Source organism: Triturus cristatus, chromosome 10 (assembly GCF_964204655.1).
Source record: "Triturus cristatus chromosome 10, aTriCri1.1, whole genome shotgun sequence".
NCBI lineage: Eukaryota > Metazoa > Chordata > Amphibia > Caudata > Salamandridae > Triturus > Triturus cristatus.
In genome coordinates this window covers 147,769,284-147,792,811 of record NC_140593.1, presented here as the reverse complement: position 1 = coordinate 147,792,811, position 23,528 = coordinate 147,769,284, and positions in this window count along the sequence as shown.

Below are 23,528 nucleotides of genomic sequence, written 5' to 3'. Positions count from 1 at the left end.
AGCCCGACCAGAGCCTTGACTTCCAGACTTCTCTGACCCTGATCTACATCCACAGCCGAGCTGAGATCCGTGGAGGCGCGAGAGACGTGGGACCGGCTACCTGGGAAAAGTGGCGAGTATCTTCCAGCGCAGCTTCTGAGGTACCCTCGAAGTTGTGCACCGGGGATTGGGAAGCCCCAACCCCAAGCACCATCTGCACCGAAGATCAGCCCCCCACACTCCATGAGTCCTGCGTGGGGCCCTTCTGCATTTTCCTGCTTGCCGCGTCTGTCCGGTTGCTTGCCCGTTGGCTAGCGGCCTTTGCGACGACACACCTTTGAATCTTCACTGCTGGTTTGGCTCCTCCAGACTGGCTCCCGCTCCTCTGCAAAAGAGAAGCACCCCAGACCTTCCTGGTCTGCACCAGAAGCAAGTCCTCCATTCTTCGTGGGTTCCGCTTGCCAAGGCTTGGTGAGTCCTAGTTCGACTTCGACGCCGCCGACAGCAAGGGCCTTCGTGGAACAGCTCGCCTCCTGGTCCTGGTCGTCCTCGACGTCTCCTGGTACCCGTGGCTGCTGCGACAAGCTTCACCTCTTCACCTGCAATCTTCACGACATCGCCTGGTTCCTTCCTGGTTCCACGTGGTCACTGGCTAGTGACCTCGACTCTGTCCCTTCTGCTTGCAGGTACCCTTCCTTCTTGATCCCGGCCTTGGGATCCACCGGACACTCTGCACTGACTGCCTGTGAGAAAGTGCCTCTTTCTTGCATGGTATGCCCCCACTTTTTGCTAAATTGCTGAATGTACTTTGACTGAGTGTACCCTGGACCCCTGCCAATCAGGTGCCCAGGGCCTATGTTCCTTCCTTAAACACACAAACTGCAAATTGGCAAACCCTGGCCACATGTCAGCCCCTAGTAAATGGTACCCTAGGTACCCAGGGCCTTGTGACCAGGGAAGGCCCCTAAGGGCTGCAGCACTCATTGTGCCACCCTTAGGGGCCCTGTACCCTTACACACACACACTGCCTTTGCAGGCTGAGTGTCTGGGTGCAGGACAAAATGAAGAGTCGACATGGCACACATCCCTGTGTGCCATGCCCAACACCCACACTGCCAAGGCATATGTCAGTCACCCCTCTGGCTGGGTGCCTTATGCCCATGGTGTGGGCACAGGAGCAGGAGCCCTGTGCCCCTACAGTACCCAGGTCCATTCCCGGGCACTGTAAATGCAGTGCTGCCATTTAAGAGTACATGGTGCTGAGAGCTCGTCAAACACGAGCTCCACAGCACCATAATGGCAACACTAAAGACTGGGAAGTTTGGTATCAAACTTCTCAGCACATTAAACCCACACTGATGCCAGTGTGAGATTTAATGTACCAAGCACCCCAGAGGGCATCTTAGACATGCCCCCTTACAACTAACCTACAATCCACGTCTGCTCTGAGGCTGCCCAGGCTGCCACACAGCAGACACGTTGCTGGACCCCTGGGTGGGAGAGCCCCTGCTCTCCCGGGCCTGCAACAATGCACATCCTGGGTGAGGTGATAAATCTCCTCCCCCAGGATGAGCCAAGATAAGCTTCAAAGGCCTGCCGCCTCTAGGAGTTTCCCCAGGCCACTGCAACCCCCCACTCTGACGGGAAGCTTGGCCAGAAACCCCATACAAGGACAGGGGATGTGCCAGCCTGCCCACCCCACCCCTCAGGTGGGGGAGGTGAGGTGAAGCACATCTCCGGGCTCTCGCCATCTTGAAGATGAGAGGCCCTACCCTATCAGGATTAGGCTACTGCCCCCCTCCCACAGGAGGGGGGCAGTAGCCTAATCCTCCTGTGGGAGGATTAGGCTACTGCCCCCCTAAAAAGGGAAGAAGACACCAACTGCTTTGGCCCCAGCCCTACCGGCCTGTCGACTCCCGGACCTGCACCAGCGCGGCATCTCTCGTGGCCAGCAACCTCACCAACCCCGGAGGACCTGGCTACCTTTTGGCTCTAAGCCCCTGGGACTCCCATGAGTAGAGGCTCTACTCAGAAACCTATTTCTAACCCCTGGCAGCAGCCCGGAACCGCGAACCCAGCACACTCTGCACCAGCCAAGCCTGGCCAGTGCTGGAGTGGACAAAGACCCTGAGGACGACCCCACGGAGACTGAGACCCCGAGTCCGGCACCCAAGGACCCCCCTCGACATTCCGGAAGAAGCCTGCATCCTCGGAACAAGGTGCCCCCCCAACCGCGATCATCAGAGGGTAAGATTTCCCGACACCAAAAGGCACCCCTGCACGCGGCGCCCTGCGGCCCCCTGTGCCCAATCCCGGGGTACCCACCTAACCTACAACTACCCAACTTACCTCTCGAAGTGGTGGTGGCACCTGAAGCATCCTCGTCCCCGAGCTTGCAGCCTTTTTCCTAACCGGAACATTCCCATTGATTTCCATTGAGCGCCCGACGGCTCAAAAGCACCCTGCACCCAGCCGCCCGAGTGGCCCTGGCAGTGCAATCTCTACACTAGCCTACTTCCCCACTTGCCCTGAGTGAGTGACCAGGAGCCCAGCTCCCACAGCCGCGTGGCCTGCTAGTCAGCAGCCACCAAACCAGGCCCCCCTATTCCTCATAGGCTAACATTGGGCCTAACTCTCTCTGCACCCGGCCGTCCTGAAACCGCTGAGGGTGAACTGACTGTACCTACCGGACACTGGGAGACCCCTGAGTCTAGGCCCAGAACTTCAATTCTGCCAGTCGAGAACTTACCCTTAAACCGCGAACTTCATTTTCCTCATAGGGTAACATTGACTGGCTTTTTCTTGGAAATTCTTCTAAGTGTGAACTTTTCAAAACTCAAAATATTCACCAAAAATCAGCCAAGTACCAAAAACGAATTTACTCACCTGCTCTTAGGTGAGCTCCCAGTGCTGGATCTTGGTGCCCAGCACTGACTCTGAAAAGTACCCACAACTATACTTACCTTTAACTCATTTTTCTTCCATAGGAAACCATTGACTGCTTTTCTATGAAATTTCTTCTAAGTGTTGATTTCTGCAATTTCTAAATATTCCTCAAAAATTGTATAACACCTGAAAACGTAATTACTTACCTGTTTTGGATAAATGCCCCAGTACTGAGTCTAGCCACCCAGTACTGGATTACAAAAGTAACGATAACCTACTGTACCTGTAACCTATATTTCCTTCCATAGGGAATCATTGATTGTTTGCTCTGAAATATTTTTTAAGTGCTCACTTTTGAAATAGCTAAATATTAGTTAAAAATCACTACAGTACCAAAGTCGACTTTCAACAGCTGATTCTGAGAACTGACCCAGGACTGGATCTAGGATCCAAGCCTGGAATTACAAAAGTAATCTGAAAGTAATCTGTTGCATATAATTTGAAGTTATCATTGAGCTCAATGTATTGTGTTTAGAAATAGAGTTGCTGGGGGGCGTGGCTTGGACGGCAGTGGGGATGGCCGCCTGAATTAGTCACTCCGTCGGACCGGGGAAAAACGCTGTCTTTCCCGAGCCCTGTGACCAACTGATCGTGCATCAGGTAGCGCAGGTATCGCTTTGCAAACTGTCTGGCGTTTGGAGAACCCTCTATATTTGACTGCGGAGGCTAAATAGTCGATTTTTAAGAGGATTCTCTTTGCGACGCGCTACGAAGGAAAAACAAAATGGTGCCTACCCGAAGGTCTCGATGAGATGGTCCCGTTCGGCTGACCCGACGTCTCACTGCAGGTCTACAATTATCTGCGGAGCATAGCTGATCGCTCGCGCTGATGTCACTGTACTTTCAGCATCTTTAGTAACTTTGGCGAGCTGTATGTTAGTTTATCGGCATGCCTGACTTTAAGATGGCGGCGATACCGAAGGACTTCTAGCTACACTAACGTTTATAAACACTCTGTGATCCAAAATTATCGTTTGACCTCGAGAGACCAGCGCGAGTCCAGCGCGTGCCATGGGAATGCCTGAGAGTCATTTGATGTCCTCTTACAGCGCTAGTTCCACATCTGAATGCCATTTAATTTATGCATGGCTCGTGATTTAACAACTGGTAGCGGCCTTGGCATTCCTGTTTATCCCCTCTGCTGGGGTCCAGTCTTTGAGCTCTGATGCTCTAGTGTGCTCTATCTGTTGTGAGTTCTGTCTCTACGTGCGAATTGCGGAGGGAGGGAGCTGCACACCACGCTGGAGACAGGATTGTTCTCTTTTCCGGGCTCATCAGTGCAAGCTGCCATACTACCTGCTACCACCGGCTACCTACTTGGGTCAATACCTTTTATCTGCGACAAACCGCTACACTGCCATCTGTCAGCTAGTCCTACCACACCTGGGCAAATTAACGGCAATCAGCATGTGTTATGGCCACCTGGCCCACTGGAGCTTCATAAGTACCCACATAATGGCCATGCATTGCTACAGGGAGCCGCTACTATCTTTATAGGGGTCCTTCTTGAGACATTCTTTTTCTTCCAGCACGGCGCTTTTGGGAGTCTCTAGGCAATTTCATTAACCAAGCAGACAACCAACTAATTAACCAATTAGATACTACAACCCTAAAATCTTTAAAATGTCTGACCGCGATTCCAAGTTGGTGCACAAAAGAAATGAAGGCGAACCCTCACAGTCAGAATCACCCATCAAAGTGAAACCAGATATCAACAGTACATTGGACCTGATCCTTAAAAAGCTGGCTGATGTCCATGAGTTGGCCAAATCAACCAAACAAACAACAGAGACTATACAGCTGGAGATAACGGCCATTAGAGCAGATATGAACACTGTGAACAACAGACTTTCTGTAGCTGAACAGAGGATCAGTGATGTTGAGGACATTGTAACCAAGTCATGTAATGAAGCAAAATCCTTGAAGAATGTGTCGTCTATGCTCATGAGACAGACAGCTGAGTAGGAAGACCGTAATCGAAGAGGCAACATCCGAATCCTTGGTGTTCCGGAGGGATCTGAGGAGGCTCTAGGCTCTTGTTTAGCCTTTCTAGAGGATTGGATTCCTAAGTTTACTGGCATAACGTTTGATCATCCTTTTGAATTAGACAGAGCACACAGAATCCCTTCATTTAAATCCTCATCACGGCAGGGGGTCCGTCCAATCATCTGTAAACCTCTGCGATTTCGACAGGTAGAAGCAATACTTAGCTATGCCCGGAAACAACATCAACTCATCTGGAAGGGTCAAAAAATTATTTTTACCCAAGATTTTTCGAAGCCAACTGTTGATACACGTAGGGGTTTCCTAAACCTAAGGGACAAGTTGAGGAGCAAAAATATCCAGTTTTCTTTTGTTGGCCCTACTAGGTTTAAGATCACTGATGGTGGAAGACACCTCTTTTTCAACGATCCCAGAGACCTTGCGAATTATCTAGAAGGCCCTCCTACTCAGGACATGGATTCATCACAGCTCTCTGCCAGTAAGAGGAAGTCCTCGCCAGGTCCGGCGTAATGCGAGTGTTGATTCCATTGTACCTTTTAACATTGTTCCCTTCAGAAGATCCGGTGTATTGTATCTATTCATAAGTAATTTGATATTATGTACACGTCCTTTATTGGTTGTGATGGTAATTGTTTCTATTTAGGCTTGTATTTTAGCCGAAGGTTGGTTGATAGTTAGATATTGGGAAGGTCTGCATATGATCTGATTATGTTGTTTCCTCTGGAGTGCGGGTGGACACTCCTGTCGTCGCACCTCCCACATGCTAAGTATTCAGGTTGGGGTGGGGAGGGAGGGGAAGGGGGGGGGTGATTGGGTTGAGAGCGCCCAAGATCTCAATAACGTTTTCACTGATTTTATATTTGATTCTTTGGCTGCTCTCCATCTACTTTTCTTTCTTTTCTTTTCTTTCTTTTTCTCCTTTTCCTTCATTCTTCTCCTTTCCTGGCTTCTTCTACTCGCTAGACATGTCTGGTGCCCTGGATCCCTAGTACAATTTTCAGGATGTGAATATCTGGCTTTCAAGTTTATTATGCTGTTGAAGATATATGATTTTGATGGCTGTCATATGAGCCCTGCTATGTGGTATTTAAAATATTCGCATTTGTTCCTATGTCAAGCCCCATACTTATTGAGTTCACCATTTGAAACCGTTCCTGATGGCCACTAACAAACAATGTGCCCTATCGAGCGATTTGAAGCTAGTGTCTCTAAATGTCAAAGGTCTTAATCACCCTGTGAAAAGACGTAAGGTCTTTGAGTATTTAGCCAAGACAAAAAGTGACATTGTGATGTTACAAGAGACAAAGCTTTCTGAGGATGACAATAAACTCATTAAATGTAACTGGATTTCGCAAATGGCATGCTCTCCAGCTGATAAGAAGAAACGAGGTGTTATTACCTTGATTTCGAGATCAGCTAACATAACGCTAGAATCCTATACACACGACAATGAAGGTCGTTTTTTGATCACTCACTTGAGGAGAGGCGAGGATTTATTACACGTGGTCAATATATATGGTCCTAACACGGATGATCCCTCCTTTTGGTCCAGCGTTTCAGACAGGTTAGATAGTATACCTCAGGAAGATCTTATAGTAATGGCAGGAGACTTTAATCTACCCTTGGATCCGATAATTGACAGGCAGTCCAACTGCCATTATCAACCCACGAGCTCACACGCAGTACTCACAACTATTTGCTCTAAACTTAATCTCAAAGATCCCTGGAGACTCCAGCACCCAGACACAAGGGATTACACTTTCTATTCGGCCCCTCACAACTCGTACACTAGGATTGACTATATCCTTGTTTCTGGGGCATACACCTGCCTCATCGAGTCTACTGATATAGCCCCAAGGTTGATTTCTGACCATTCTTGCATTTCTCTTAAATTAACGGGAAGTCACAAGGAACAAACTCCTAAAAGATGGCGGTTTAACAACGATGTCTTGTCAGACCCTGAGGACAGAGAGAAGATTGCGGAGGCCATTAAAGACTATCTTGGACATAACAAGGTGACTGATACTAATATAAATATACACTGGGATGCATTGAAGGCCACTGTAAGGGGGCTAGTCACTGCAATAAAAACAAAAATAAATAAACGCCTGAACCAAGGACTACTCCAGCTAGAACGAGAAATTAGAGATTTAGAGACTGCCCACATTGCTTCCTTAAATGATTCTAGTCTATTGCTGACTTTGACACAGAAGAAATATGAGTACAATAAGATATTAAGTGAACGTGCGGGGGTGTGGATTAATAAATTTAAAGCTCTGAATTTATGTGAGGCCAACAAGGCAGGGAAACTTTTAGCTTCACACCTTAAACATAAACAAAACCAACATGTCATCTCTTCAATCAAAGATGCCAATAATCAAACTCATACGACACATAATGGCATTCTCAGTACTTTTAAACAATTTTATCAAGACCTGTATTCAAATAATCAGACTTTTGACAGTGAGAGGTGCACTGATTTCCTCCGTGATCTCAATCTGCCACAACTCTCAGAAGTGGATTCTGCCATGTTAGGTATGGAAATCAATAGCTCGGAGATAGAAAGGACGGTCAGGTCCTTGAAAGAGAATAAAGCGCCAGGGCCAGATGGTTTCACGGCAACCTTCTATAAATCCTTTTTAGTTCAATTAGGTCCTACTATGAAACAGGTCTTTAACCATAGTGCCACCACAGGACACACGCCTGACTATGTCGGAAGCTAACATTGTCGTTATCCCCAAGGAGGGGAAAGACCCTGTATATCCAAAAAATTATAGACCTATTTCACTTATAAATGTTGATTGTAAAATATATGCCAAAATTCTTGCGGTTAGGCTCAATTCGGTCCTTCATAAATTGATAAGCAATTCCCAGGTGGGGTTTCTCCGGAACCGTTTATCCAATGATAACACAGTCTGTTATGCCATGTATTAGAAAATGCTGCAACTAAAAATTAACCCTCTGTTGCCATCACGTTAGATGCCGAGAAGGCCTCTGACAGAGTCTCTTGGGCGTTCTTGGAACTTTGTTTGCATTTCTTTAATTTGGGTAATGATTTTATTAAGATGGTTATGTCACTGTACCTAAAACCGACTGGCCGTATAGCTGTTAATGGGTCACTTTCGGAGGCCTTCCCTCTTTATCAGGGTACCAAACAGGGATGCCCTTTATCTCCATCACTTTTTCTCTTGGCATTGGAACCTCTTCTTCAGGCCATCAAACTCAACACAGATATTACAGGAGTTGATATCAATGGCGTGCGAGTCAAATTGGCCGCATATGCGGATGATATTTTGATAGTTACAGAACGCCTGGATTCAACAATAACAGCTCTGATGGAAACAATAGCATTATATTCTATACACTCCGGGTATAAACTCAATAGAGACAAATCGGAAGTTAAACCATTAAACGTGTTTTGCACTAGCGATATGTTGGGGGACTCTGGTTTAACATGGCAATCGGGTTACATTAAATACTTGGGGATTGAATTTGGAAACAACATTATGGACACCCTGCATCAAAATGAGAAGGTGCTTCTAGAGAAAATTAAGAAACTTTTGGATGCCTGGTCCCCAAAATGTATCACGTGGTGGGGGAGAATTGAGACTATCAAGATGATGGTTACCCCTTTAGTTAATTACCTCATATTTATGCTTCCACTTATACTGACTGACTCCTTTCATCATAAATTAGATACTCTTTTAACATCCTTCCTTTGGCGTGGGAAAAAAGCTAGAATTAGCATCCAAAAATTGAGGCTCGATAAGACGCTGGGAGGCGTTAACCTGGCTGACTTTCGTCTCTACCAATACGCCTTTTTGGCGAAACAAGGCCTATTTTGGGTTTCTCCTCCTGGTAACTATATACCAGTGTGGTTGGAAGTGGAAATGGCTCTCCTCAATAATATAAACCACCTTTCGATTCTCACGGCCAATCGTCTTGTCGCCACCCATTCTAGGTCCATCTTTAAGAACACTAAATTAGCTCTCTTGAAAATAGATAGGACCATGGAAGTCAGTATGAAGGGTTCCAACATGGAATCGCTTTGGCTAAACTCCAAAATTCTTTATAATGGTAAACCCCTATTCCTTGACTCCTGGTGCAAAAAAGGTATTTTTTTTCTCCATCAATTGGAAAATACTGCATACCCATTGACGTTCAGGAAACTTCAAACTAGATATCAATTAGCTGATATAGAATTTTATAATTTCCTGAAAGTGAGGGCTGCCATTGCGAAATCAAGACTGTCCCCTAGTTCCCCATCGTTACCCACATTTGTAACAAAAATTAATAGGCTTGGCCATCAGGTCTCCCAGATCTACAAACTTTTGCGTCCAAAATCCTCAAAGCTTAATATTAAGGTAGTTGATTACTGGAACTTGCTTTCGTCTACTCAGTTAACCGAAGACTCGTGGTCCTCATTATGGAGTTCAGTTTCACGCAATAAGATTTCCCCAGTTCTATCTCAAACTAAATTCTGGCTATTACACAAGGCTTTTTGGACACCGGCTAGGCTGTTTTCCATGGGGATCCGGGAGGATGACATGTGTTGGAATTGTAATCAAGGCAGAGGAGATTTGGCTCACCTTATTTTACATTGTTCTGTAGTGAAACCCTTCTGGGATAAGGTTTACTTATTTTTGAATAAACTATTTAATTGTGTACTTCCCAGGGATTTGCCAACCGTGGTAACTGCTTTTTTACAGGAGGATTTGCAGTCGGAGGATGACCGAGCTCTTCTTGATCTATTGTTGATTTCTGCAGTTAAAATGGTACTCACCAATTGGAAAGATACTAGCAAGGCCTCCTACAATTGCTGGATGAACTGGGTCATACACCTCAGGGGGGCAGATAACATTGTCTTGCAAAATTCACCATGGAAACCCTCAACGAGGAGAATGTGGTCTACCCTGGACGAATACTTTGCTTCTCATAAGCCGCCATTAACTCTTTATTTTGAACGATAATTTCTATGTGGGCTTTACATTTATGAAAATTGTGCTTGCCAGATATTTGCTGTATTATGCTATGTTAAGTATGGGGCTCGAGGCTTGGACAGTCTCTTCTGTCTTTTCTCTTCCCCTTCTGGTTTTCTTTTCCTCTTTCCTTTACTCATTCTATCTTTTCATCCTCTCTTGAGCTGGTGATTAAGAGGTTATTTTATTGTCAAGATGTACATTTATTGCCAGTAATTGCTTTATGATCATTTGAAATACCATTTTATGTACATTGTGATACTTGACCATGTTACCAACTCCTGTTATGATCCTCCTATTTTCTTCTTTTTTACCTTCTTTTTCATAAAATTCAATAAAGATAATTTGAAATGAAAGAAATAGAGTATTTTTATGAAACATCTCTTGTCGAGAAAGTATATTTTAATTCCAAGTGTTGGTTCTAAAATAAAACAAGCATATATTTTTTATATATACAAACCATTGGCCTAGAGTTCAGTTATTGAGTGTGTGAAACTATTTGCTGACTGAGTGTGTACAACAAATGCTTTACACGTCCTCTGATACTGCCTTACTGCTCGACCAGGCTACCACTTTGGAGAGTAAGGTTATATCTAACTTTAACCTCTGTTAAACCCTTGGGGACTGTGGACTCTGTACACCCTGTACCTATTAAAGAACAGTATATACAGAGCCACTTTCTCACACTGCCTGTCAGCAACCTTCCTTCAGGCATCCATAGAAGTCCACGACGAAACCCGACGCAAGTTCACACCTATGCACCCGCAGCCCGTGGGCTAGGTAACTTGGGTACTTCGGTGCTCACAAGGGTAGTGACTATCCTAGGGTCTAGTTTCCGAGTCTCGACTTTCTAGCTACTCCAGAAGTATCCTAAAACTGCTTATTTCAGAACTGTACTATTTCAATCGATTATACGCATTACGCGTGAGTGTTTCCACTCTGCACCTGAATCCCATGGGCCTCCCACTTCCTAACTGTTGGTAGTGTAGTGTAGCCCCAGCGATTCCCTAGGCCTAGGCCTATTCTATTTCCGTGACAGTGGTCCTTATGCCACTTCTTTAGTATATGGTTTGCGTGGCCCCTAGGGCCTAACTGTATTACTTACCTGTGTGACTTAATGTATGCTTGAATAAGACTGTGTTGTACTTACCTCGAATCTCATAAAGAGTGCTGAGGGTTTGACTAGAATAAATACACTTTATTTTATATATATATCTGTTGTGGTGTCCTTTCATTTGGTATTCAAGGGATTATATATGGTATCACAGCTGGCTTCACATGCCATTCAGAGTTTAGCCTAAGACTGCTCGTGTCCATGCTACCACTAGGATAGCTGGTCTATAAGGTTGACTTTACAACCAATCACCATAAGGGTTGTTTGGACTGATATAAGGTGTACACTAGAACTAGTGACATCATACATCAGGCCAACTTCTCACAGTCGCTTCGACCCAGAGCCCTGAGTTGACGGGGAGCAGATCGTCGTCATACCTGGTTTTAACGTCTATGTTGTCGCCTTCGACCGGGACCGGTGTTGTTTTTTAGCCTTTTGTCGACTGGGGAGCCACCCAGAAGCCGACGCATGGGTTGTGAAGGAGGAAAGGCTCTCTCCTTGCCAAGATGTCCCACCTGCAGCCTGTTGTCTTCTCTGCTCCAGGCCTTGTAGACAAATCTTCTCCCTGTCACGCAGGGTCCTCTTGGAGAAGGATTTACAGATGGCGCAGGATTCAGGAACATGTTAAGAAGGTAGACAGAGAATACAAACTCTGTGGGAGTCCGACCTGGCCTTCTTCCTGCCACATTCAGGGCACTTGTCAAATAAAGATGGCATTTTGACAAGAAAAATGTGGGCTAATTGCTCAAAAAAGACAGCAAAAGGAAGGGCAAGGCCAAAGACGTCGAGCAAAACACTCAAACTAACTTTAATGCTTAATAATTGAAAGATATACCACTAAAGGTAGAGCTCAATGCTCCAGGGTCCTGCTGGCAGGAGCTGGAAAAAAGAAATGAAAGTAACTGGCCTTTGGCTGTGAATCATGGGATACTGAGGGTCTCTGGAAGGATTCATGAAGGCACGGTATCCATTTACAGACATGTAATGGCAGCCTATGGGGCTTGTCTGTCCTTCATCTCTATCTTAAAAAAGGGATTTTTGTGAAGGGGAGTTTCTCTAGGAGTGAAACTTAGTAAAATAGTTCAATTTAACTGTTACCTGGCTATCTTTTTCACTTCAGGATGAAGTAATGGCCAGAGTAGCCTGGTTGTTTTCAGGCTGCATTATTGTCTTTTATTATCTCTTAAGTGTCTATGCAGGACTGCAGAAGTAGACAACTTAAGAGACTATATCTATTGAAGTGCTCCGGGGTCCACGCACATGGGCGGGACTATTCACATGATTATGACTATACACAGAGATCCCCTACTAAGGAACTTTTTCGTCCGAAGGAAGTAAGTGATGTACCGGAGGCCCAAAAGATGACGCAGGCCATTTTCCTTTTTTGTACTCAAGAAGTAGTGGGAATAACAACCACAACTTACTATTGGCATCGGAACGCGCTCAACGGCCCCCTCCGGCCAAGAGGGCCGGAACGTCCTGCTGGAGATGCGCCAAGTGATACACCGACATGCGGTGGTACGGAGGGGCCACGGTCGGAGGGGCAGTCCGGATTGAGTAGCCCCTTCGGACGATCTGAAAAACCCCACTGTCCGAAGTGATGGTGTGCCAGTGGGGGAGGCGATGGCAAATCATGCCGCCCACGGGCGTTCGGTGGGCCCGAAAACCCCAGACTAGGAACGTTTGGAGGCCGTGGTGGCAGGGGCGGCGGCGAACTGACCTGGCCCTGTGACCCACCTCTGCAGGTCCCCTTTCAGCGGCTGCGCCGACAGTGCTGCTGCACAGGCCTGCGGCTTTGAAAGGAACGTGTGTTGGGCGCCCAGTCCCTGCCAGGAAAGGAACAAAAGGCAGACCCCGAAAGTGTGCGCGTGGCGGAAAGGCCCAAGGACTGGGCCGTTGCCCGGGAGTCCTCAAAACGTTCCAATGTGTCATCCGGGTTGTCACCAAAGAGGCACGTGCCATCACAGGGCATGTCCAACAAGGCATTCTGGACATCCCCTGAGAAGCCAGTGGCTCTGAGCCAGGCGGAGCGGCGAACCGCCACAGTTGTGGAAATTGCCCTGCCGGGGGAGTCGTCTGTATCAAGGCCACCACTTATAGTAAACGGCGCTGCATCTCTCCCCTCGGTATAGCTTGGGAGAGTACCGTCCGAGCGTCTGGACACTGAGATAGCACCAGCGCCACTGTGTCCCACACAGAGTGGGAATAGAGGGCCAAAAGACATGCAGTATGCACTGTTCGCAGTCCCGAAATGGCAGAGGTAAAACTTTGTTCCCAGACCGCTCAACCTCTTTTTTTTTTCTTTGGTACCCTATCGGGAGGTGCGGAAGGGAATGCGCTGGGAGAAGCAGAGGTCTGGACAACCAGACTCTCCGGTGTCGGGTGTTATGTGAGGAAACTGTGGTCGCCCGGGACCGGGCGATGCCGTTGTGCCACACTCCTATCCATAGGAGCACCTGTGGGAGGCATGGACCAGGCGCACAGAGGACGTCTGTAAGTGCGTCATTAAAGGGCAGCAGCGGCTCTTTGGGGGAGGCTCCTGGCCGAATCACCTCAGTCAGTAGATTGGTCCTGAGAGACACCGTAGGGAGCTTGAGGTTAAGAGCCTCAGCCGCCCTGCGCAACACCACAGGAAATGTACCATCCTGCTGCGGAGGAAGGGGACAGTGTACTGGGGCGTGGAGAGAAATCCAGATCGCTCAGATCCTCCACATTGGCATCCTAATGTGGCGCATCCTCACACTGAGCTGCGAGAGGATCCCCAGACCCTTCCACAGATTGCTGTTGGCCGGCGGCTGTGTAAGAGGCCAAGAAGGACAAGGAGGCTGGGGAAAGGGGGAAAATTGCCTCTCCTGGGCTAGGAATTGGTGGACAATAGGTCAATCCAAGCTCGTCGTAGTCCTGCCGTGGAGGCAACCGCGCCATGTCAGACGCCGGGCTTGGAGCCATCGGCAGCACCGAGGCCGGAGCCAGTGGCGGCGCGGAGGCCGGAGACAGCGGCGGGGCCGAGGCCATCGGCAAGTCCGAGGCCGGAGTCCGAGGCGGGTCCGAGGCCAGGAGCCAATGGCGGGGCCGAGGCCTGAGCCAACGGTGCCCCAGGGTATCTTGCCGGCATTGCCGGGGCGAAAGGCAGCGGCACGGGGGCAGAACCACCCAACGGTTCCACAGCGCCCCAAGGGGAAAATAAACGGCCCATGGCCGATAGGAACACTTGCATTCCTTCCGGAGTCGCGTACGGCCCTGGGGAAGGGCCGCAGGCAACAACGGAGGCTCCACTGGAGCCGCGGGGGAGTGACCACCCACCCCCTCCATCGCGTTCCGCGTCCGGTGAGGGGTAAGCGAAGAGCGACGCCACGTCTTCGACCTGGTATGGCACCTCGACTTACCTGACCCCGATGAACGATGGTGTAAGCTCCGCGACCGGTCCCTCAACATTGAGTGGCGTGGAGCAATTGCTGGGCCTCAAAGAACTGTCGGGAACGCTCCCTTAAGTCTTCGGCGCCATGGCCCGACAACTGGGGCACGTCTCGGGGTGATGGATGTGCCCGAAGCAGAAGAGACACAGGACATGCCAGTCCTCCGCTGACATGTTATGACGGCAGTCCCAACAGGACTGAGACCTGGGCATCCCTACTGCGCCAGAAGTCGAGTACTCGACAAACAGGAGAAACCAGTCTCAGAAAACAAGTAAAAAATATGACTAGGAGTACCGCTCTCTCTCGGATCTGCGCTTGCTGGCGAGGAAAAAGAAAGAACTGACGTCAGCACGCGTGGGCGCGTCCAAGTAGCTCCGATGACGTTATCATGGCTGCTACGACGCCAGCGACGTATGCGGAGCCGCACGATGACGCCTACCGACGCGCAGGGGTACTGCTGACGAAAAACTTTCCAGATCCAGTCTGACGCCTGGGGACATTCTAAGGTAAGGAATCTATCACTAACGTGTCTCTTTCAGATACAGCAGTTCCAGTTCCTGATGGAATAGTATGGGACAGGGTATCATATGATGTGTGTGGTCCTACGGACCTTTTGCAAATGTCATATTTGTTTAAAATTTCTTTAAATTATATCATCACCTCTAGTACATTCTCTGTTGAAAGTTTGCATAATTTGCTTTCAGATCTAGAGCAATCAGCAGCATTTTCTAATGATGAATTGTATGATGGTACAAGTAATTTTGGAGATGTGTTCTGTTATCAACATTATGGTCACCATTGTTTTATACAAAGCTAGTATTTCAAGTGCTGTTTACAATTACACCCAATTGGAACACTGTGCAACACCACCAAAAGGTAGTTTGAAAACATTTGCACACAGGTTTGCATATTTTTCTGGTTTGACACATCAGACCAAGCCCCTTATTACTAAAGGCTTGCACCTACATCTGCAAAGAAGAATATGATGACAAACACCAAGCTGATTTACTTTGCTTCCTTTATTTCACAAATATCTATAACAGGGTTTCGACTTTTGAAAAGACACGATAGACACAAACTCTGTCTGGGGAACAAGAGATTGGCAGGTTCAGGGTCAAGATGCCTTATTCAGAGCATTCTTCATACGACATCAAATGATTTTCCTGAACAAAACAGTGCAACAGACTTCCTGTCTTGGTTTAGCTAAGGCAAAAGGAGCTACTTGATGCTGAATGATCAAGTTTGCTGTGGAATGGAACCGTGCATCGCTTATTTGGTGACGGTTTATTCCTTAGTCACTTGTACACAAGTACTGTTTCCACCTGCCTGCAAAATTAGGGAGGCAGCACTGTGGCCTTTGATAAATGTTTACAACATACACTTTGATTCTTTTAGCAGACTGAAAGCCAAGCTTTTTCAACAGGATGTGGCCTTAACTTCGGCCAGAGAGACGTTTGATCTCCAGGTTGCAAGGTCCTTGTCTGAGATAAGACACTACTCCACACTAACGTCCCGCTGCATTTTGGGGAGCTAGTCCTTCATATCTTTAACATTTCTGATACTAGAGGAACAGTGCATTTTAAAAAATATTTATCAGCTCTGGACTGGTTAGCACCTTTCAGGCAATCTTCGTAGTTATTCAATCATTCGTACACTTCAAGCTGGGAAGCGCTTTGTCCTGCTACTTTTTGGAATGAATCCTGATTGTAATCCGCAATGGGCGTTCCGCTTCGATTCGGAATGGAGACAGCACTGCTTGTGCTACGATGCCGTGAGCACACAAAATAATTGGCCTTTTTCCGCGTGGGAACAATTGTGCCCACTGGAACTTCAGGTCCCACTGCAGAGCCCGCATATGTCATCACCGGCAGGATGTAGGAGGCCAAGAGGCCCAGCAGCCTCAGAATCAGTTTCACTGAAATCCAGGATAAAGGCTGAAACATCAGTATCATTGCTTGAATATCCCTGACACGCTGCTCAGGAGGAGAGACCCGAAACTGCAATGTGTCCAGATCAGCTCCGAGGAAAAAGAGCGTCTGAAAGGGAGCCAGGTGTGACTTCGGTACATTGATAGTGAACCCCAGCGAAAGCAGGAGGTTTGCCATAGTCTGGAGGTGGGATTCAAGCAAGCCTGGCTGAAGACGGCTGAAATGCCAGAAACCGGTCCTAGGAAGCTTGTTTCCAGTCCAGGAAAGACATGGCTTGGCAGTTCGGGCTGGACTGTTCCCATGAGGCACAGGGTCAGACTGATTTGCATAGGGCCATGTCTGAACTGGGGTGGCAGAGTGGGCTAAAGAACGGTGATGGATTAAACCCAGATCAGTTGACTGGGGGTGAGTGCTTGCAATGTTCAACACTCCGTCCATCATTCCCTTTGGTTTTGCTTTGTTCGCCATAAGTTGGCAGGGTATGCTCAGACGTGAGTCCCTTGCTCACTTTGCCACTGGATTCAAGCAAGCCTGGCTGAAGACGGCTGAAATGCCAGAAACCGGTCCTAGGAAGCTTGTTTCCGGTCCAGGGAAGACATGGCTTGGCAGTTCGGGCTGGACTGTTCCCATGAGGCACAGGGTCAGACTGATTTGCATATGGCCATGTCTGAACTGGGGTGGCAGAGTGGTCTAAAGAACGGTGATGGATTAAACCCAGATCAGTTGACTGGGCATGAGTGCTTGCAATGGTCCACACTCCGTCCATCATTCCCTTTGGTTTTGCCTCGGTGGGAGAAGACAGTCTGGGGCAAGTTGCCTTTAACAGCCAGTCGTCGAGATGGGGTAAGACTGGTACCCCTGATCTGCGCAGATGAGCTGCGACCATCACCTTGATGAACACCTGAAGGGCACTGGTAAGGCCAAAGGGGAGCACAGTGAACTGAAAGTATGTGTGGCCTACCGTGAACTGCAGGGCGAGAATGTGAGAATAGACATCCTGCAAGTCCAACACTACCATCCAGTCTCCAGGGTCTAGGGCAGACAGTATCTGAGGCAGAATGAGCATTTTGATCTTTTCCTTTTGAAGGAAGTAGTTGAGGGCTCGCAGATCTAGAACAGGATGGAAGCCCTTGTCCTTTTTCAGGACAAAAAAGTATAAGGAATAGTAACCACATCCTACTTCTGGCGCCAGAACCCTCTCCATGGCTCTCTTGGCCTAAAGAGTCCTGACTTCCTCCCGAAGCAAGTTTAGGTGGTCCTCCATCAGCTGGTTGTAAGTTGGAGACATGGAGGTAGGGGTAGTCTCTTAGGAGAAGTAGTAGAGAAGTAGTAGTCCTTTCGGACTAACTGAAGAACCCACCTGTCCGATGCGATGATTTGCCAGTGGTGAAGGTGATGGCTGATCGAGCAACCAACTGGCCGCCAATGATCGTGAAAGGCTGGACTAGGAAGATTTGGAGGCTGCAGGGGAAGGAGTGGACTGACCAGACATCTGGCTGTCTGACCGACGGGATCAAAAGGAGCCACGGTCACGCATAGGTTGCTGAACTTGCACGGCCTTGTGGCTGGCACAGCTGAAAGCCTCCTCCGAGACCACAAAAGGGGCAATAAGCACAAGGAGGAAGGGTGGTCACCAAGAGGTCCTAGGACTTGGCTGTAGCCCGTGAGTCCTTAAAGCGCCCCAGGGCCATGTCTGCCTGGTCTCAGAAGAGATGGATGCCATCAAAGGGGATGTCCATAAGGGAAGCATGGGCATCCCCAGAAAAGCCAGAAGTTATCAGCCAGGCGTGGTGTCGAACAGCCACCATCGATTACATCGCTATGTCCAGTGAGTGGTGGTGTCAAGCACACAACAAATGGTGATCTTTGCCGTATCTCTCCCATCTGATACTGCTTGGGAGAGATTGTCCCAGGCCTCCCCCGGGGCCAAAGGCAGCACGTGCACAACCATTTCGCACAAAGAGTGGGCGTAACAACCCAATAGGCATGCAGTGTTCACCGACCGCACCTGGGGGACGAAAAAATGTTCTTGCCCCAACTATCCAGCCTCTTGGATTCCTTCTCTGGGGGTGCAGAAGGGAACGTGCCTTGTGAGGTAGAGGCATGGACCATCAAGCTCTCGGGGGTAGGTTGTCCTATTGACAGGAGCCCCTGTGCTGGACTTCGACCAGGTTCCCAGAATGACATCAGTCAAAGTCTTGTTGAAAGGCAGGAGGGGTCCGAGGAGGAGACACAGGGCTGCAGGATCTCGGTCAGGATGTTCATCTTGACTTCCATTGAAGGGAGCTGAAAGTCCAGGATCTCAGCTGCCCTTTTCACCATCATAGCATATAAAGCTCCCTCCTCCATAGCCACGGTAGGGAGAGAAAGCAGGTCAGAATCTGAAGAGGTATCCAGTCCACTGGCCTCGCCCAAGTCCTCATACCAGTCCATTTCATGCTCAGGCTCGTCTTGTAAAGGGTCCAGCAGTCCCTCTCAATCTTCCTCTATTCCTAGACCTTCAAAATAGGATCCAAGGGTGCTGTCGGTGCCAGAATCGGCGCTGGTAGGCACCGAATTACCTCTGGGCCATCGGGGATAAGAATGGGGCTGGAGTCGGGAGTCTCGGTGCGGGGTCGGTGGAAGGTCATAATGAGACAACTGGCTCTGATCCAGAGCCACCACCAGATCCATTGGAGGTACTGGGGCCGGAGCTGCCAGCGCGGAACCCAGTGGAGCCCCCTCTGAGCCTCCGGGCCCGAAGGCGCCATGGGAGGGTCTGGCCACCCTAATATAACACACATGGTGTCATAGAATTCTTTAAGCTGGGCGGGGGTCACTCCGGCTCCTGTAAAGGCAGGGAAGCGCGTAGCACAGGCACAGGTTCTGCAGAATGAGGCCTGAAGCGTCGAGACTCCTCCGTCACGTCAGCCGTTGGGCAGAGAGAAGTTGAACCACGCTTAGACTTCTTGTGTTTCTTATGCCTCTTAACTGACCAACCCGACGACTTTGATTGGGAGGATGAGGACTTAGGACTCCGGACTACTGGAGCAATGATCGGGTCAGCCTCTTGACTGGCACCGAGAACAAGACCTACGGGACAAATGGCATGGAGCAGAGTGCCCATTACCCCCAGGCGTCAGACTGGATCCGGAGAATGTTTCTTGAGCAGTACCCCTCTGCGTCGGTAGGTGGCGTTGGTCGACTCCACGTTCGTCGTTGGCGTCATGGTCACCGGAACGACGTCGCGTTTTCTACTTAGACACCGCCCCTGTGCGCTGACGTCAGTTCTTTACACGACATTCCATGCCAGAAGTGCAGTCATGCAAGACACTGACCACTGGTGTGAGGAAATAAAAATTGTGAGACCTATGTGTTCCCATGTGCCCCCCCAACGCTTTATGTACACATGCATGTATCCCATGCATTTCCCCTCCATGGCCTGTCTATCATGATGCTTATGCTATAACGTGGCCTGCCATCATCCAGTCTCCCATGAGAGAAACGACAAATCTGCACTGAGGCCTACACGTTTTGCATCATGTTTTCCTGTACTCGTGTCATTTCATGAAAGCCCATTATTGTGGCTCAGCCAGAGCCGACAAGAGGTTTCAGGCCTCAGACGCTCTGAGAGCTGCAGCTGCGTATCCTTGGCCTTGCACACTTGGGCCTCAACCAAAGGGGCCCTGTCCGAGGTGCCGAGACAGTATTGAGCATGGTTATCTGCTTACTCCTACTGAACCACATTCCTGCCTGGAGAAGGAGGAATAAACACGACCCGTCTGCAAGGAGAGAGCCTAGCCTTTCTGTCTCTTTTCGTGTGATTGCAAAGCTCACATCAGTGAAAAGCCCATAGCCCCCATGTAAGGCCTACGCAGTGAATGAAGAAATAGATGCCACATCGGCTCTTGGTGATGGGCAACCTATGTCACAAATCAGTCCCTGCCCCAGACTTTAGATATCAGATAATACAAGATGTGCTGGTCGTCCTGACACTGAAGGCCTCACTTCCAGACTCCCCGATTGCACAGCAGCCCTTCCCCACGTCAGTTACACGTCATGCTCAAGTTGAGCACAAGTAAGGCAAAGTTCCAGTAAAGTTCCAGCTGATCACGCAACCCCTTCTAGGCATCCACCCACCTATGACATTCACCTATGATCATCAAGTGGACGCCCACCTTCACGCCTACTTACACACCCACATGCTCTTATCTCATTCTCTCTTGCTCTGCCTGAAGCACTCCTGCTTACGTATATTATTGAATGTATATATACTGTACTCTGTGAATAAAGTGCGAGAATTCTGATCAGAAGACCCGTCCTGATCCCTTGTGGTGATGGAACTATTCTCCCTATAACTCGAGTTATTTGAATAAAGCCCTTTTGAACCTGATACCACAGACTCAGCCTCTTGCTTTATGCATGATCATATTGATACATATAGAAATTCAGAGTGCGTAATACTTTATTTACGACATTAATGGCGCCCGAATAGGGACGAATCTCCTTCCCCACGCGCCGGAGATGAAGGTCCAGTTTTGCCCCCTTCCACAGCCGTGACGGACTTCAAGTGTACACGTCGCGGGTTTTCCCGCCAACTCCCTCAGGCCAACGAAGGAGACGGACTGCGACCAGGCATCCATACGAGGCGGTGAGGATTGCGGATCGTCCCGACCCAGAGCCCACCCTGCGAGAGAGCTGTGTCCGAGGTATCTAGAGATCCACCAAAGATACGCCATTCCCTGCGCAGCGTCAAGTGTCCGAGGCCTTCAAGTTCTGCTTCCCGGTGAGTTTTTCATGGGGGTTGCATAAAGACGGGTTCATTTAATGAACACGGTAAAGACGTGTCTCACTTGTGAGACCGGTATGTTTTCAAGTTTTCAAGGATTCAAGAGCATGCATCAAGTATTAAAGAATTAAAGAATTAAAGTATTAAAGTAATCCAAGTATTCAGGTGCACCGATATAACTGTATGAATGTTATTGTCTTAGTCAGGTTCAGTTAGGTTTGAATGTGTCAGGTTTTTATGTAAGTTTGTTTCATTGTGATTTTTGTTTTTTGAGTCATTGTGATTTTTGTTTTCGGTTACATTCCAACATGCCGTTGTTTTCGAAACTGCGTAAGATATGTACCAGAAAAGGTGTACTAGAGGAACCAGTTAACATTCCGCCTAGAGACACACCTGGACATTTCATGTACTGTAAGCATGGTTTAGATGCCGTGTTGTTTTTAGAACTATGGGTGGATTACACAAAGGATTTAGAGACAAAGTATAGATGGCCTATCACGGGAACGTGGGATGCGGAATGCATCATGAAGGTAGAGGAAGAGCTATGGAAGAGAAAATGTAGACCTGCTCAGAAGGATGCCATTGAGTTTTGGCGCAAGGAGTCACATAGAAAAACAGAGAAAGAGTTCCACAAAGCAGAGAGAAGTAAACAGGAGTCCGAAAAAGCCAAAGAAAAGAAATTACAGGAGGAAGGGGAACGGGTAAAGAGAGAGCAGACTGAAAGAGAAAGAAATACTGTCGTTGCTGGTATTTATCCCGTCCTTTCAGAGGAACTAGCAAGAGTGGCCTCAGTAGAAAGACCCATTAGAGTGCCACCGCAAGTACCCCGAAAAATAAAACCAACAGCATCCGAAAAGTTTATTAACACCTACCTAGAGGAATCCCCACCAGCATACGTGGACGGATCTTTCCCTGCACCCCCAACGCAATCCCAGCTCCAGGAGCTCGAGGACGGCGGGGAGGGAGGATCCGGGACAACATCAGGAGGGGGGGCCGACAGTAAAAGTCGACATCTCCGAATGTATATATGATCCAGATCCAGAAAAGGGCAGAATGCTCGTGTTTTCATTAAGGCTTAGACGAGCAGTCGCAGATTTGGAGAAATTACCAGACATGGATAAACATCTAAAGAAAATGTACACATTCATAAGAACAGGGGAAGGTCCTGAGTGCATAGCAGAAGCCATACAAAATAGAAAAGTAATTATTAAGAACTATATCCTTCGCTTCCTGATTAACTGTCTGATCAGGGAAAAAGACGAAGGTGACGGGGACGTAGACCGTTGTTATATTGGTTGGAGTGATCGCATAGATGCCGGTCAGCATGATAAATCAGGTCAGACAGACAACATGTTGACCAAAATCCGAAAAGCAATAATAGCCTCACACAAAGCAGGACCGGACGAAAAGGCTGAGTCAGCCTCTGATGACGAAGCAGGGGACAAAGACAGAGTACTATATGTGGGCCATGCCCGACGGTTCGAGAGGCCCAAGGGCCTCAATCACCGTAAACAGGGAACGGCTATAAAAGAAAGATATTCCCTTGAAAGTTTATTCCAAATCACCGAAAAAGCGGTGAATAAATGGTTAAGTAACGATCAGCCCCTCACCCCGACCGAAAATGAATTAGCACGGTCAGCCACCCTGTGGGTATCCCAATATGATACATATAATAATGATATCGTAGCACAGACGTTCTTGAGCCTCCCACCAAACGAACAGCGCATAGCTGGTGTTTACATGGTCCAACATTTGATTACGTTGTATGAGAGTCAATATTCTGGTCCTGGTCTATTGTATAAGTTGCTGGACGACATAATACTAGACAGGTGGATGAACATGGGCACTGAATTGATTAATGTCATCCTGGATCAGCGACACAAATATATAGTATACGTGACTAGGTCCCTGCTTCCCGCTCCACCACGGGATAAGGGACAGTTATACGACAAGCTGAACCCCCTACGAGAGGTTCATCCTGTAAAGGATGCAAACAATGCGCTGCAACGGGTGTATGTCTACACCCCCTTGTCAAAATTAGAGATACTGGAAATGAAAAAAATGTTGCCCTCCCATGATAAAGACCCGGGGGGTTTTCACCGAGAACTAAAAGACATTCTCCGCTTAGGAGAATATACATATGCTGACATTCTAAAGTTATTAAAAGTACTATTGCCTGCTGGTATTTACGAGAAGCTTAAAGGAAAGGACTGGGAGGTGGGAGAGAAAAAGATTAGCTGGGATCTGTTGGAAACAGAGGAAGAAGAAAGAGGCCCGGGGGTTGGTCTGGGTCCCCGAGCTAAAGACTTACCTGAACTCCTTGTACAAGTTTTGCCTAAATTATTAGTTACTAAGAAGGAAGACTGGGATGCTATTTCAGCCTGTAAACAGAAA